Source organism: Dreissena polymorpha, chromosome 2, assembly GCF_020536995.1.
Source record: "Dreissena polymorpha isolate Duluth1 chromosome 2, UMN_Dpol_1.0, whole genome shotgun sequence".
NCBI classification, from domain to species: domain Eukaryota; kingdom Metazoa; phylum Mollusca; class Bivalvia; order Myida; family Dreissenidae; genus Dreissena; species Dreissena polymorpha.
The window spans coordinates 76,947,180-76,958,892 of record NC_068356.1 but is presented as its reverse complement, the minus strand read 5'-3'; the positions used below and the strand labels follow the sequence as shown (position 1 = coordinate 76,958,892).

The 11,713-nt window shown below is 34.4% G+C and overlaps 1 long non-coding RNA gene across 1 annotated transcript; it reads right to left on the bottom strand.

Annotated features, from left to right (window-relative positions):
- Positions 1-7,655: 7,655 nt before the first annotated feature.
- Positions 7,656-10,014, bottom strand: LOC127870316 (uncharacterized). The gene is made up of 3 exons (XR_008044755.1): positions 9,891-10,014; positions 8,930-8,999; positions 7,656-8,198 (listed from the first exon to the last, which is right to left on the bottom strand). It is a non-coding gene; the product is annotated as an uncharacterized LOC127870316 (long non-coding RNA).
- Between the last annotated feature and the right edge of the window lie 1,699 nt (positions 10,015-11,713).

Genomic DNA, 11,713 nt, shown 5'->3' with positions numbered 1-11,713 from the left:
ATTTAATTTAAGATTAAAGTTTTTAAGGCTTCATCTCCAAACCTTAGATACTGATGAACAGTAAACAGCACAAAACCTGAACAGACCGCGAGTTACTCGCAGGCTGTTCTGGTTTTATGCTGATTGCATAGCCATTTTCACTTTGCTTCTTATGGGGGAAAGGGTTAAAGAAGATTATTCCTAGCAAAATAAAATTATTGGACTGAAACCACATATTCACTGTTTTTAGTTGACCTTAGCATGAAGTTTTCAAGGTGAGCTATTGTGATCACCCTATGTCCGTCGTGAGCTGTGGGGTGTTGACTTAAAGCTTGTGACAAATCTAGAGACCACATTTTTCATCCACTCTTGATGAAACTCAGTCAGAATGTTTACCTTGAAAATATATAGGCTGAGTACAACCCTTTCCCACTCAGAAGCAAAGTCAAAATGGCTATGTGCAAACAGCATGAGTAACTCGCAGTCTGTTCAGGTTTTATGCTGTTTGCTGCTCATCAGTATCTAAGGGTTGGAAATGAAGCTTTTAAAACTTGAATCTAGTAACAAAGGTCTTTAATTAAATATAACTTTCTAAGTGGTAAAGGGTTAATCTGTGTCAAGTGCGTCCAGAATCTGGGTCACTGGGTCAAAAATTAGAATAAGCTTGTTACCTCTCTGTAGGTCACATGTATGACTTATTCTCAATAAGAATGGTCAGAATGTTTATCTTAACAATTGGAAGGTCATGTTTAAATCTTGGTCAAGTGTTATAAAACAAGAGGCCCATGAGGGCCTGAATCGCTCTACTGGCTGGAATCAATAGGGCTCAAGCCCTTGATAGTATAAACAATCTGAGTAAGTTTTAAATAAACAGACCAAAAATGGGAAATTTATCGCATTAACAAGAGAAAATTTAAACTTCAAATGGCTCCTTTTCAACAATAAGTTGGACAAATTTTCTTCACTCTCAATGGGGTTCTGGCCCTTGATGATATAAAACATCCGTTGAAGTTTCAAAAGGATAGAACTTTATATGTAAACAAACAAGAAATGTGTTTGTCGGAAACACTATGTCCCCTTCTGCGCCGCTTTGATTTTTTTTTTTTACCTTTTACCTTGAAGGATGACCTTGACCTTTCACCACTAAAAATGTGCAGCTCCATGAGATACACATGCATGCCAAATATGAAGTTGCTATCTTCAATATTGCAAAAGTTATGGCAAAATGTTAAAGATTTTCATTTTTTTCTCAAATTCAAAGGGAGATAATTCTGGACTTATAACTCCGATATTGCTCATTTTCAATGGGTTTGACTCATCATTCAGAAAAAGACACTGTGCAAGTTGGGAAATGATTGGATGAAAACTGTGGACTTTATTGCGTAAACAAGCCTTATTTCACAATTTTCTCAAATTCAAGGGGAGATAATTCTGGACTTTTTACTCTGATGTAACACATTTTCAAAAGGGTTCGAGTCCTCATTAATATAAAGACACTGAACAAGTTTGAAAGAATCGGATAAAAACTGTGGACTTTATCGCGTAAACAAGAAAAAGTCTAACGCACGCACGCACGGACGACAGAAACCACGCCATGACAGAAGCTCTTCAGGCCTTCGGCCATGAGGCTAAAAACTAGATCACCTGACCAATTCTTCAATAATGCTGTCTCTGAAATCAATAGAGCCCTTAAGGGCCATCATGGCCCTCTTTTTATATTTTAAGTGACCTTGCCTGGCCCCAAATGGTATCCCAAGCTAGGTCTTTATGTAGCTACATGTACCTACACTCTACATTTTCCCATCCAAACTCAAAAGTTATTTAATAGAAACTTTCCTTCTTTTAATAACAGTGACCTTGACTCAAAAAGCATACAAACTCCCCCCCCCCCACCCACCCCCTGATATCCATGCAAGCTTGCTATATCCGATTGGTCAATGCAAACTAAAGTTATTGTCTTGAAACCACCTGTTTGACGCAGGCAGCATAGCCATAACCAAATTTAATAACCAGGATTTTCAACTACATGTATGTTGAAAACCTGGTTAAAAACTCAGGATAACAAGCCTAAAAAAATGTTATCTTGGCAAACAAATATAATAAAAAAGTCAGATGAAGTGTGTATACAATTACCAGGTTAAATACTGATGTCAATAATGGTCACTTTTGCAATATAATTCATAAATCAACTTTAGATTTCAGAGATCATGTATCTGACAGAAGGGCATCAACGATGATGGATACAATTATCATTGAAATTTGTTTCATATCCCCACAAACTCAACTACATCCAAAATAGAGTTTGGATGGAGAGACAATGTGACGTCTACAGTTAAGATTGTTTAACTCGGTGTCTCTACAGGTTGACAAAAATGCTTGACATAACAGATCACTGAAGATCAGTTGTCAGTGTGGGTTTTTTTCAATGTGTATATCAATATTTAAAGTCAACAATTTAATACATATTAGATTACATTGTATATCCATTTTATGCACATCTTTAAATTCTTCTTTATATTGACATGTGTTAAGATCATATCTCCTTGATACAATTTGTGGATGATTAGCCCCTTTCAGACAGTTCTTATACAGAAATGTAATAAAAACTATGGAAGGTAAAATTTCAATATTACATAAAATTAATGTAAGACCCATGTGCTCAAGTTAAAAATTTGTCAATGCAATAATTTTTTGATAAAGTATTAAGGATTATCAATGCTTCAGTAAAAGAAGCTATACTGTTAAAGTTTATCTTGGGATTGCTTGCCACCCTTTCACGGAGCTTAAAAATTACCAATATCATGAAGAATGCATATAAGGTATTAATAAGTCTCATGCATAATTGAAGATTTTAATCTTGCCTCATATCTACTCACATTACAAAATAATGCACAATAACAACATCTAGCCATTGACATGAACACAAATTCATAAACAAATTGACTAACAGGATGTGTATAAAAAAAATATGTGCAAAAAGCATGACAATAAAACATAAGACGTATGACAAATAAAACTTTATTGTACATGAATTGTGCACCATGTTTGCCACTTTTGTATCATTGAAAATGTACCACCTATAAGAAAGGTAAATTTTACTCACTGCAGTCTAAAATCTCCATAATCAACATCTTTTATTATGGATCATTCCTTGTTAAACTGAAGTGTTCACATTTTAGTACTATTAAGTACATCTTTCAATGACTTATAACTAGCATTAAATTATGTTGTCACAAATTAGACAAATTTAGAGTTTACATGATTATCTCTGTGCACCAACAATGACAACCATTTACAGAAAAACAATAAATAGCACTTATATTAAATTGAGAAAAAAAAAATTGATTTAACTTTAAATTGTGTTGCGCATTTCATACATATATTTTTTTTATTGGTTTCAAGAAAGGATATGATTGTTTACATTTACATTGACAATATTAAATGACCTTTTAATTTATTAACAAATTACAACACCATAAATTGGAAGCAAAGTAGGATGAAAATAAAAAGAAAGCTGAATTCACATTTTATTCAATGCTCTTCTGGTTCAAGCATTATTTTAGAAAAAAAATCACAATATGTAAAAGTATTTTAAATTGATGTAATAACTTTTCCCTCATGCTGGAATGTACCCGAAAAGCAGCTTCACAAAAACTATTGTCGTCCCTTATCCAATACAAAAACAGATCTTATACTGAATGAGATTCAAACAAAACAACTTTTACTGTAGAACTAAGTACATGTATTAACATGTTTATTAAATAACAAAAAAGCTAAGCAATTTTAAGATGCTGCTGACATTACATTTAAGTCATTCCATAAATTTGCTTTCAAGAACAAGATATTAGAATTCCAACTATTGGAGAGGTCATGATTGAATTCACAAATAATTCAATTCAAAATTATTCAAAGTTCATGGAATTTGACATATCATTTGCTGAATTGGAATTGATCACAGAATCACTACCAAAATCTGCAGATTCTTCAAGTGAATGTTCTTCTGACTGACTGATAGAACTAAATAGTCCTGAAGGAACCATTGTCGGCAAGAAGCCACCTGGGTCCTTAAACAAATATGGCCAGCTTGGATTAAGACTGGAATTCAAATCCCCATAGGAGAGGCTCTTCTCCATGTTGTATATTGGATGTAGGTCACCGCTATATTTAGAAATCCATCCAGACAAAGTCCCAATCGGAACATTCAACACTCGAGCTGTTGGACGTATCCCGATTAATTTTGCGCATTTAACAATTTCAATTTTTTGTTCTGAAGTCATGTTTTTAAACTTCATCGTCCTTGCAACTTCTACTGTTTTCTTTATTTCTGCGTATTTTTCCTTAAAAAGACATTTCACAGCTGATACCTCTGCAGATTCAATATCGCTGAGGTCAAAGTCAGACTTTTGGGTACTGGATCCCGCTTGGACGTTCCCATCGAGTGACATGTCATTATCTATTATCTGTTGACATATATCAGAGACACTCAGTTTTCCGTAATTTACCGCAGGGTCCCTTACCCTTGTTGCACTATTGGGGTCATTCAAAAACACCTGATACTTTGTATTCCATCCTGATAAAGTACCAGTAGCAAGTCCTAAAACCTTGCCCACCCGTCGTACCCCGGAGCGTTTACCATACAGACACACATCCATTTTATCTCTGGGCGACAGATTTTTGTATTTCTGACTGCGACACTTTATAACTCTTGTAAATAGTTCTTTGAAGTGTTCATCTCCCTCCAGTTCAGTTCCAGACATTAAATCCTTCTTGTCTTCATAAAGTGCATCAACATCAGGCTCCTTATAAAGGGTGTCAGCAATTAACTGATCCAGATCTTCTTCTTGAAGATGTGTCGGCAAATTTAAAAGACCTTCTTCTTGTTCAACACCATAGTCCAGAGCATCCTTAGCAATATCATTGTCGTCAAAGTTTCTCACATGCATCAAATTTCCATGATTTTCTCCCAACACATTTTCTTCTTGGCTTACAGATGTACTGCTTGCTGAACTTTTCCTTTTCTTTGGTTTGATTATTTCTACTTTTTCATCAGAACTTGTAAGTTTCTTATCCAGATTACTCCCAAATGTATTTGTCATGTTACCATTTACAGTCCTAGCAAGATTTTTTGCCTTGGCACTCTTTCGTTTACGCTTATTCCCAGTCAAACCAACATTATCAGAACTACTTTCTGTCATTGCACACTCAAAAGAACTAATTTCATTTAGTCCAAGATCTTCACAACAGTCACTATCAAAGGAATTTTCTTCTAAACTATTTTCAGCAATATTTGTAGCATCCCCATCATAAGAAATACTTTCTCTTGAATTCTCCTGTGAACTACTTTCTTCCAACAGATCAGCCTTCACCACATAGGGAAACTGTCTCATCCAACCAGAAATAGTTCCCAGTGCAACATCCAGGCACCTAGCCATTTCACGCACCCCAACCAACTTTGCGTATCTAGAGGCTTCAATCTTATCTTGCTTACTTAAATCCCTAAACTTGTTTTCTTTCTGAAGCCGAACTCTGGCACAGAGGGCTTCAAATTTTTCATTTCCCAGCATGCAATTCCGTTTTCGGTTAAAGTGAACCCTTTCAACTTCATCAAAGTCAGTCCTGCTCCACATTGACACTGCAGATTTGGAGACATTAAAGAAATTGGCTGCCACACTTACTCCATTTTCTTTGGCGTAGTCTGAAATTTCACGCTTCTCTGCAATAGAAATTTTGCGGTACCTACTAGTCCTGACCTCCCTCATCTGTCGAATGTATTCCATGTTTTGTAACTCTGCTGCCAACGGGCTGGCCATATTTGCCTGAAGAGTTGATTTCAGCATTGATGGAGAAAACTTTGAAAGAAGGTCAATATTATCGGCTGAGCAACCAAGTGCAAACAATTGTTTCTCAAAATCAGGCACAGCAGCCGTTTTAAAATTAAGCATTTCATAATCAAAATCTGGTTCAATCTCTTTTTCACAATTTTCCCCTAAATCATTTGGTTCACTGTTCAAATTTTCCAACTCTTGATTTTCAATTTCTGCTGCACTAACTTCAGTAATCATATCCTCTGATTTCTCAAAAGATTCATACAGTCTTCCATCTGTCTGATCCACATCTTGTTCTATTAAAATTCTTTTTGGGTATACTTGTTTTCTGGATTTCTCAGATTTTTCATTTGGGCACGCTTCTTCATTTGAAGCTGCCTTTTCAATTGCACATAACTGTTTGTGATTTTCCTTCACAGCCATATTTTCTATAAGCATCTGAATTCCTTCCTCCCCATCAGGATCTGACATTGTTTTAATGAGACGCTTTGGTACTGACTGCTTTCTTGATTTTTTTACTTCAAGCCTACAATCAGACTGTTCAATTTTTTCACAAGTTTTATCACACAACTTCCTCTTTAAAGCCATTTGAGATTTACTTTCATGAGATTCCTCCAGCCTCTCAGATCTTAAATTGTCAGCTTTCTCTTTGGTTTCCATAGTGGATACATGTTCATTAGTATTCATTTCTGTGAATTTTCTTTCTTCTTTAAAAATATTTTCAGACCTTTCTAAAACACTTGGTTGATTTATATGGAAGGAAATTTGGCCTTGAATTTCAGAGTGTTCATCACCTTTAGCACTATTAGCACTTTTACGTTTAACACAATCAGCATCAATCTCAACAACATAATTGTAAGTGCTAATTACTTCCTCTCTAGTGCCATCCTTATTATCCCCTTTAGGAACATAATTAGCATTGTTGGTCCCTGCATTAAAATTATCATCTGCATTCTTAACTGCTGTCATGTCTTTTTCACTTTCACATATTACTTGAAAACGACTCCCAACAAAATAACTTGAGTTCACTTCCCTATTGAGATTCAGTTCTGCATCAGTATTTTTGTTTTTTTCTTTGCACTTTTCAGGTGTTCTCAAACAATTATCTTCCTTCATATTAGTTGAGGGAAGAAGTGAGTCATGTGTTTGTATTGTCACCTTATCTTCTACATCCATTGTGTTGCCATCAACATCGTCAAAGGAAGGATGGTTAACATCTTCTGACAAACTTTCGATGGGATGTGCATTAGGAACACATTTATCCTCACTCGGTTCACTCATACCTCTTTTAGAATTCTGTGGATTTATCAAACTTTAGGTTAATTACTCTTTCCATGTTACTTAAAGGATTTGTATGAGTTTGTATGAGATTTATTTCTCAAGCCAATCATTTTTAGGTAACATTTTTCAAACAGCCCTCAGAGCCAATCAAATGTTTGCTGTCATCTTATTTCGTTTTCTTATACAATATATTTGTCATTAAGTATTTATCAAATTTTAAAGCAATAATAACTTTTGCTTCTCATTATCAGCAGAAAAATGTATCTACCTTTATTTTCATTTTTTAGGCTTAGAGTTAATTTTGTACCTTAAAATTGTAGAAAATATGTACTATGTTAGTCTTATACTGTAAAAATCTAATTTACATAAAATAAATTAATAATGCATAAAGGATGGTCAGATCAAATGCAAAACAGACTCAGATCAAAATCAGTTTCTTGAGATTAAACAATAATATATCATTGAAGTTCGTGGAATGGAAATTTCAATAAAAATTATTATTTATGAAATGTTTTTTACATGATAGATGCCCAAGTGAATTTACAAATAATAGTTAATTGATAAAAAAATCATAATTCTTAAGCGAATAGGGCATAAAAGCTGAATACTAAATGATAGAAAAATATTCACTTTAGAATTCCATAAACAAGCATAACAAAGCATATCAATAATTAAAATCACTAAATACATGTGACATGTCTTATTATTTCATAGCATCACTTCTAAAGTTTTGTCTCTCCAAATATTTCAATGATCGTTCACAAAGTGTGTACCAATGTTACTGGAAACAATCTTTAAAATATTTTCTTGCCAATTCTTCCTTTAGTTCCAAGTTCTTTAAGACTTTGCTTTCACTTCTCATTATAGTTTTCATGTGTTGCCAACTGTTGATCACTATCTGACACTTCAATAGTTTCATTTGTGTAGATATCTCCAGTCATTTCCATTCCCCTTTTTCTCAGTTAATGACTTTTTAATGAATCATGCAATTCAGTTACCAGTAAATCGAAGAATGCCATTGCACAGCTACGCTCTGTGTTGACATGTCCCGGTATATTATTCCTTTAATTTTCTTCTTCACCTCCACATGGCCTCTATATGTACATAGTCTACCTGAAAATACATTGAGAGTAACACAGCATCACTCACAGGGCCAAAAAAAACTTCTTCGCAAGGGGCCTCTTTTTCTTCCCCTTAAACAAAAAGGCCCTTTTCCCTACAGAAATTTCTTTAAAATCATTCATTTTTCTCTAAATTTCCAATCTACCTCAGTATTTTTCATTCCCCAAAGCTAGAAAATTGTGTCTTTTTTTCACCGAAAAAAAGTTTTTGGCCCTTTCCCCAAAGTTGGTGTTTTGGCCCTGACTCACTAAATGTGATATCACAGACATATGTTATCTAAAAATGATTTTTTTTTCAGTTGTATTTTATTTTTAAGTTTGATGATAAATGATGAAGTTACAGTCTAAAACAGGCTGGCTACAGGTATTGTGGCATATTGTATTAAACTTGCATGACATTACAGTTTTAAACGAGCTATATTATGCCAAAACTGAAACATGTGCTGCTATATTTAGCCTTGAGGTTTTCGCTAGGGAGAGGTGGCCTTTTAACAAAACACAATTTTCACACCATGAACATTTGTAGATATTTACATGCATTTTGTATGGTCAAGGATGAAGTTAAGTTTCACTTTGGAAGAGCTGGATGTTTGAAAACATGCACATACACTCATCCATAGAGGCAACTATAATTGCCTTATCAGAGCAGACATGACTAAACCGTAACTCATATTTACATGTATATTTAATATATATATAGGAATGTTATCTTATTATACAGACCTATGGTTTTCCAATACACAGGGTTCTTTTTGCAACAAACAGCCCGATAATTGTCAACTTTGATCATTGCCTGAAAGGAAAAAAACTTTATTTTAGAGTCATGCTTAATATGCTAGTCTCATTGGATTGTCCATGTTAACCACAAAATAAATTGATACAAAATTGTGTGTTTTACAAGTTTATTTTTGGTCAGTGGACCTAATGCATAAATGTTAGTCTCACTAGATTATTATTATATTTGTATTATAACTTTAAGAATACTAAATAGGAATAACTACTATTATGCCACTGAAACAAATCAATATCTCATGAATAAATGACATGTATTTCAAACAAAGGCAGCTCTTACTGTACATAAATATATTATCTTATATTAATGTTTTATTTTTAATATATGTGTAAGTCTATTAAAATTATTTTACATTTTGTAGCATGCATTTGTTTTAAATTATATAATTAATGAATAAAATTGATAATGTTACTGCTACATAAGAAATTAACATACAATGTAACTGCATGGGACATAACATAAATTAAAAGCATTATTCGGACTATGGGCTCTTTGAATAAGCCTATCGCAAGTCAACATTAACACAAGAGAATATTGATATTTTGTAATCAGTATTAACATTGTTCGTGTTTATAATGAATTTCACATTTTCCCATGTTGGGCCTCTTGCATAAATTTACCCGGACATAACAGAGAACGGACAAGCAGGATTCCCGAATTAGATTACCAAATAATTCGTTATTAGTTACTCTAATAAACTACCAAACTAATGTATACATAAATTATCAAAATTCCGTTGACAACACGTTTAAAATGAGTGTTATTTTCGTTTTCAACACCACAGACGGACAGACATCGATCGGCAGTTTGCAAGCACGTACGGACAAAGAGGCCAACGTTTCAGTCAACAATTCGGCTAAAGTTACGCCATTAAAACTGCTTAGTACTTACCTATCGAATGGATATACGCATAGTAAATGAACATGTCGCTTATCAGGTGGATTTGTTTATAAACAAAAGGTGAAATTGACAAAAATAAACACAAGAAAAACCCACCTGAGTTGCAGCAAAATCGGGTCACGAAGTTGCTTTTTGTAACAACGCATTTGATTGGTCGACGTAAAGAGGCTTCCTTGGGGGAAATCTGTATTGTCAACATTTTTAAGTAAATCAAAGCACTGAGAATTTAAGTTTTATTTTAAAATCAATGACACGTTATTTTCAGCCTGCCACTTGGGGGGAATCTGTATTGTCAACATTTTTAAGTAAATCAAAGCACTGAGAATTTAAGTTTTATTTTAAAATTAATGACACGTTATTTTCAGCCTGCCCAAATAATTAGAAAAAATTTGTGGATTGTGTTATTCTACCGCTAATTAAGCATGGTCAGAATAAACCTTGCATAAAACAATACTATGAGTACTATGAATGATCTGCCTGGCCTGTGTTTTCGTCCATCAATTTGCAGCTAGACCACATTGTTTTCTGTCATCTAAGAAGAAAAAGAAGAAAAAGAAAGAAGAAGAACACAACCTACTGGCACTTTAAGGGATGGTGTAACGTTACATATTCCATTATGTGTATAAGCATTTAGTTTAAGTTGAATTAGCAGGGGAGGAGAAGGGGAATGCAATAAAATGCACCACCATTTTAAAATTTTAAAATGTTTCCCAGCCATCCAACATCAGAGAAGTAGATTACATCTACGTCTCTGCCAACATGGATCTATTTTCTGATGACGATTTTAAGGAGTACTAAACCAGGGACCTATATGTTTGTATAGGTCCCTGAATAAACGTATTACCTGAATGATGATCACTGGACTGCAAGGTGCCTGTATACACAAATTTGACACACAGGATTGTAGGGGGAGGGGGGGGGGGGGGGAGATTGTCAAATAATGAAGGCTTAAAGTGGGGTATTGTCCTATTTTGTACTGGCACCCTGATGTAGGCCCAGTGTAGCAGACCCTTATCAGCTGATAATCAATTCACTGTAGTAGACAAAGATTGCAATTACAGGTAGTGATTTCTAAATCAGTGGTGACAAAGGATCACAGATAAGCATCCTTGAATGGGGCTAGACATTCCTTTACCTGGGCCATTAAAATAGGCTCTTTAATGACTGCCCTGTCAAGGGATATTTCATTATGTCTATTGGTCCAAGATAAAATCTCATATCGGTATCTACATGCACTTACAATCTTTTCTCCTCATAGCGGACTACACAAATGCCCACACACAGGTGAAAGAACATGAGAGTTTTATCAGTTTTAAGGGGTGGGTCAAAAATGGAAAAAATAATCAGGTCCTATAACAGTTGTATTGTATCAAGAGTGTAGTGGCAATGATGCACTGGCTTTATCTATCCAGGAATAACAAGTTTTAGTTCCTGTTGCATCAAATCACTTAAACCGAGCTGCATTGTACTAGTTGGATAAAAGGCATAACAAGACCACAGGATTGTCTCCGGAACATGGCCTTTCTTGTTTCTTGCACTATCTAATCTAATAAAAATATCTCCCGGAGGAGATGGCCAAGAGGTGAGAAGACACTCAATAAACATACACTACACAGATGTTCAACCTTTATATTTATCATGTATATGTTTTATACTGTAGTTAATGTGATTCAGAACGAAAATATTCAAGAAACATTTCTCATTGATTAAATTGAAAAAGAATCATTGCTAAATTGTTGCATCTCCTTTTTTTTGAATATGAATAATTGTGAATGCTCAGTCGGCCTCATTAGGTGAGATTGGGGTTATATTGG